Here is a 5,634-nt window from a genome sequence, read left to right as displayed (position 1 = left end):
GAGTCACACACACAACTAACATATAAATAACAATAATCCATGGGCCGACATTGGTGCTTTCGACCCACCAAACATTAGGAGGAGACTCACCTCATTCTACTGAAAAATCAGATAAATGCTCTGGTTGCTGACCTGGGAAATCTCGACACTAAATATGATCAAATAATATCCTAATTAATAATTATGTCATAAATCATATCTGAGAGCCCAAATCCATAATCCCGACTCTTAGGGAAAAATACTATTTTATCCTTAAAGTTAAACCCATTCAATCAAGGATCAAACCCTCAAAATGGCCCAAAAAGCAACCTAGGGCCATAGCAGGTAGTACGCCCTGCGTACCTGACATGTACGCCCCGCGTACTCGAGTGACTTTCATCGGGCCTCATACCCAATATGAACAACGTACTAAGAAGTACGCCCGACATACTGGCTAGAGTCCTCTTCCTTAAGAAAAAGTCTTAATCCCTTAAGACCTTAACTTCCAAACCTCAAATATAGGTCTAAATAAGGTCTTAATCAATAAATTTGGCAACTTTACTCCTTTGCACATCTTAATGGGACACAAAACCCATTTTATCCATATAGTTCCATGATATGAACACCAACTCTAGCACGCTTCATCAACACCCATCAAGATGACATTTTTGCACTAACAACATAAAAAATCCTAAGATCTAACATTCTAAGCTCCTAGAGTAGCTCAAACTCACAAGGATGACTCAAGGGACCAAAATATACCCAAAACAAGACCTAGATTAGATCTAACACATAAAGTCATCAAGATAGAAGCTTTATCCCTCCAAATGCTAGCAAAACTGATGAAGACTCTAGATCTAAGAGCTTTACTCCAACCAAGGCTTGAACACAAAGCTCCATCTTCTTCAAAGTGAGTAAAAACACCAAAAGTTAACCACCAAAGCTCAAGAACAAGCTAGGGTTTTATAGGGTATCTTTAGAGGGAATGAGGCTAATGAGGGAAAGGATCTTTAGTCCATAATGATGCTTAAATATGGTCCAAACCATAAAAATTAGGGTTTGTCCCCAATCAACGTATGCCCAGTGTACGTGTCCCCGATCAACGTATGCCTAGTGTATGTGCCCCTCCCTAAAAGTTTTGATTTTCACCACTTAGGACCAAGTTTGCAAACTAATTTAATATCAAGGGTCAAAATAAGACATACATGGGATCCGGGTGTTACAATTCTTCCCTACTTGAATTAAACTCCGTCCTCAAAGTCTGATGTCGGAAATAACTCTAGGTAATGCTCCCTCATCTTGTCCTCAGGCTCCTATGTCCACTTCGAACCCTTTCGGTGCTGCCACTACACTATCACGAGATCCACCACCTTGTTCCACAAGGTCTCCGTCCTCCTATCAAGGATCACTGGTGGTCTCTCTATATAATTCATGCGATCATCCACCTGTATATCCTCTAATGGAACCACTGCAGAATCATCAATCAAACATTTCCACATATGGGAGACATGAAAAGTACTATGGATCTGACTAAGCTCCTCGGACAGATCCAAAAGATGTGCAACCTTGGCCACGTGGGCTATCACCCTGAAATGACCAATATACCTGGGCCTAGATTACCCCGCTTCCTGAATCAAATGCCACCTTTCTGTTGGATTAGGTGTCTAAGCTCATAATTATAATTAGTATATACTTGAATTGATACTAGCATAGTCCTTTTGGGTTGCCTTCAAACTTGAGAATTGAATATGATGGCTATTAGATAGAGTAGAATGATTTATTAATTTATTACTTGGTTAATAAATTAATTAGAAATCAAAATAAATGATTTATTAATGTATTATGGAAATAATATATTAATTAGAAATCATATTATTTAATTAATATATAATCAGGAATTAATTTGAAATTAATTTTGGGATTATATGAATTAATTAAAACTATTTGGACTAAAGGTGATAATGTTCAATAGTTGAACATTAGGCAATTCTAGAACCTCCCCAAAGAGGGGGGAACAAAATCTGGAGCATCTCTAGGGTTTCCTTGGGCTCTAAGGGTTTCTTTGGGCTCTAAGGGTTTCTTGGATGCCTTAGGGAGGAAGTTAAGGAATTAGGGTTATCTTGGATACATTTGCCTTATCCAATACCCTCATAACACCTATATAAACTGATGTGTGTAAAATGCACTAGTTTTAATCCCACTTTTAATTATAATTTAGACACACAAAAGACAGTGTACCTGTCAATTGGTGGTATAGTCAAGCAAGCTGGATATCGAACACAGGGAACAATAATTAAACTAACTACTAGACTTATCTAAAAAAGCAAATAATAAAAGGAAAGAGGTTTTCTCTAGTTTTGCAAGACTCAACTTAAGTACTTAACTAAGACTCAAACAAGACAATTAGCAACTAAAACAAATAAAATCCAACTAAATTCAATATTAAAGGAGACTTCTGTTCAGGTTCAACATATTTATTCCTATGGTTGATTTTATGGCAAGTGCAATAGATTAATTTGTCATTGGCTACCGATTAATGTGATTAGGTTCATGTTCACTATTACCAGTGTTGCAGAAATCGGCCTTGGTGAGCGATTAATCGCTTGACGGCCTCGAACCAATTACGATTAGAGTGTTTCACGGAAATTGGTCAAAATCGGTCAAACCCGGGCTTGGTGGCCTTGGCACTCCTCGGCGGTCATTGGCGGAAAATATTTAAAAATTAAAAAAAAAAAAATTCAAATACTACACCAAAATTTTAAAATTTTAAATTATTAAGCTTTTAAATTTTAAAATATTATACTAAAATTTTTAAAATTTCAAAATTTCCAAATACTTAATCTTTTAAGAAATATTAATTTTTTAAATAATTTTATTAATAATTTAGGGAACAATAATTAAACTAACTACTAGAATTATCTAAAAAACAAATAATAAAAGGAAAGAGGTTTTCTCTAGTTTTGCAAAACTCAACTTAAGTACTTAACTAACACTCAAACAAAACAATTAGCAACTAAAACAAATAAAAATCAACTAAATTCAATATTAAAGGAGACTTCTCTTCAGGTTCAACTTATTTATTCCTATGATTGATTTTATGGCAAATGCACTAGTTTAATTTGTCATTGACTACCGATTAATGTGATTAGGTTTATGTTTACTATTACCAATGTTGCAGAAATCGACCTTGGTGGGCGATTAATTGCTTGACGGCCTCGAACCAATTAAGAACAGTGTGTTTGGCGGAAATTGGTGAAAATCGGTCAAACCCGAGCTTGGCGGCCTTGGCGGTCCTCGGCGGTCATTGGCGGAAAATATTTAAATAATTCAAAAAAAATAATTTTCAAATACTACACCAAAATTTTAAAATTTTAAGCTTCTAAATTTTAAAATATTATACTAAAATTTTAAAATTTAAAATTTCCAAATACTTAATCTTTTAAGAAATATTATTTTTTTAAATACTTTTATTAATAATTTAGGGTCCCCGATTAATCCCCGCCGAGTCTGATTAATCGCTTATCGCCAGTCGACCAACGAGCTACCAACGAGCGATTTTTACAACGTTGACTATTAGTAATCCTTAGAAAACAAATCAATTCAAACAGTGACCAATTGGTTAATTTAATGAGTAATTTTATTGATTCAGGTTAAATAAGACTTGTAGTTTGCTAATTCAATTAACTTCTTATATGGTTGTTCGTCACACAAGCTCACACATTGATTTACCTATTTTCTAATTAATCCCTAGTTTTATGTTCACTATTCCTAGGCATATAACATTGTTTTCACATAAATTATATGAGACAAGCAATCAATAGATGTTCATGCAACTTAATATACTTGATAATTAATAGAAAATAGTCATTGGCAACACATGAGGGTCTTTAACAAGCTTAACAAAACAAAATTTACAAAATTAAATTAATCCAACCACAAAATCAAACCATAGTAAAAAATTTGTCTACCCTAAACAGAAGAAACGAGTTTTTAGCTCATATTCATAGCAGAAAACGTCTAATAAACTAAACCTAATGATTCAAACATGATGTAAACACTAGATTAAGAAAAGAGAATATTATTGTGCCTTTCGATCTCCTCACACTTGAAGGCTAGGGTTGATCCATGAGTTCCAGAGCTCCAACTGCACTTTCAATCGCAATTCAATCCCCAAGGGTTCCAGAAAAAGTTCTTGTTTCGTGGGTTTATGCCCATTATATAGATTTATGAAAACAGGGGTGACTCATCGAGTCCATAGGCTGACTCGCTAAGTCCCTCACTTAAAATCCGTGCGTGGTTAGGCATCCATTTGTTCGCGAAGATTCATGCCTACTCGCTGAGTAGGTGTCCGACTCGCCGAGTAGATGTAGTTTTTTTTACTCTTTTTCTTCTTTCTAAAATTCGGAGCTTCCGATTGCATTTCCCGCTTCCTTTTGCTTCCAAGCATGTCTTTTAGGCTGAAAATATGATTTAAACATAAGTAAGTACCTTTTGTTGATTAATTAAAATAAAATAGCCAAAAAGTATTAAGATTCTACACAAAATATATAACTAAATATGCACATATCATAAACCCTTCTTAGGATTAAATTTCGCCTATGACTCCTCTAAGAGCCCAAGGGTCGGAATTTCTCTTTTATTACTCTCTCTTTCTCTATAGTATTCCTTGGTTTCTTGAGTTTGTTTCTAAACCATTAGAGGCGCGACACTTGTGGCGCTTGCTACCAAAGGTCTTTCAAGCAAGGATTCAAGATTGTTTACAATAACAATCTTAAAGGTATGAATCATAAACCTTATTATGTGATTTTCAATTATTATCCATAGATATGGGGTTTATACTTTGTTGTTCATTATTCTATGTTCAATTAGAGAAAACGTAAATATTCAATTAGGGTTACATGCACACATAGGATTGTATGTTTTGCTCAAAACCCATCACTTTCCAAGGTAACACCTTTAGGAGTACCATGTTCCCAACCTGGAACTCCAAGTTTGACCGGTGTCTATCTGCTTAACTATTATGTCGATTATGTGCTATCTGAAGTCTGCTGCAAACCTACTAAATCAATTTCGTCATTTTGAGCACCACCTTCGTACTCCCCATGACCAGTTAGACGAACTCACCCCAAAATATCGGGGTCCTACACTTCCTCCCGTAGAAAATATCAAAAAGAGGTCGATCAATGCTTGCATGATAACTCTTGTTATATGAAAATTCCGCCAAAGGAAGATACGCATCCCAACTGTTTCCAAAATCTAATACACATGTTCGTAGCATGTCCTCCAATGTCTGGATAGTCCGCTTACTCTTACCATCAGTTTGTGGGTGGAAAATTATGCTGAAATGCAGACGAGCACCCAAATCCTCGTGGAATCTCTTCCAGAACCTGTAAGTAAACTAAACATCCCTATCAAAGACCATGGATATCGGCACCCCATGCCGTTCCACCACTTCTTGAATGTGGATATCAGCCAGCTTCTCCGCCAAAATACTCTCTTGGATTGGAATAAAATGTGCGCTCTTGGTCAATCGATCCATGATGACCCATATCGAATCCACTCTACAAGCCGTCTGAGGCAATTTGGTGATAAAATCCATTGTAATCTCTTCCAATTTCCAAATGTGGACTTCTAACAACTCCATTTTTCCGTGAG

This window comes from Lactuca saligna, chromosome 6 (assembly GCF_052625555.1).
Source record: "Lactuca saligna cultivar CGN05327 chromosome 6, ASM5262555v1, whole genome shotgun sequence".
NCBI lineage: Eukaryota > Viridiplantae > Streptophyta > Magnoliopsida > Asterales > Asteraceae > Lactuca > Lactuca saligna.
Note: the sequence above shows the minus strand (reverse complement) of the source record.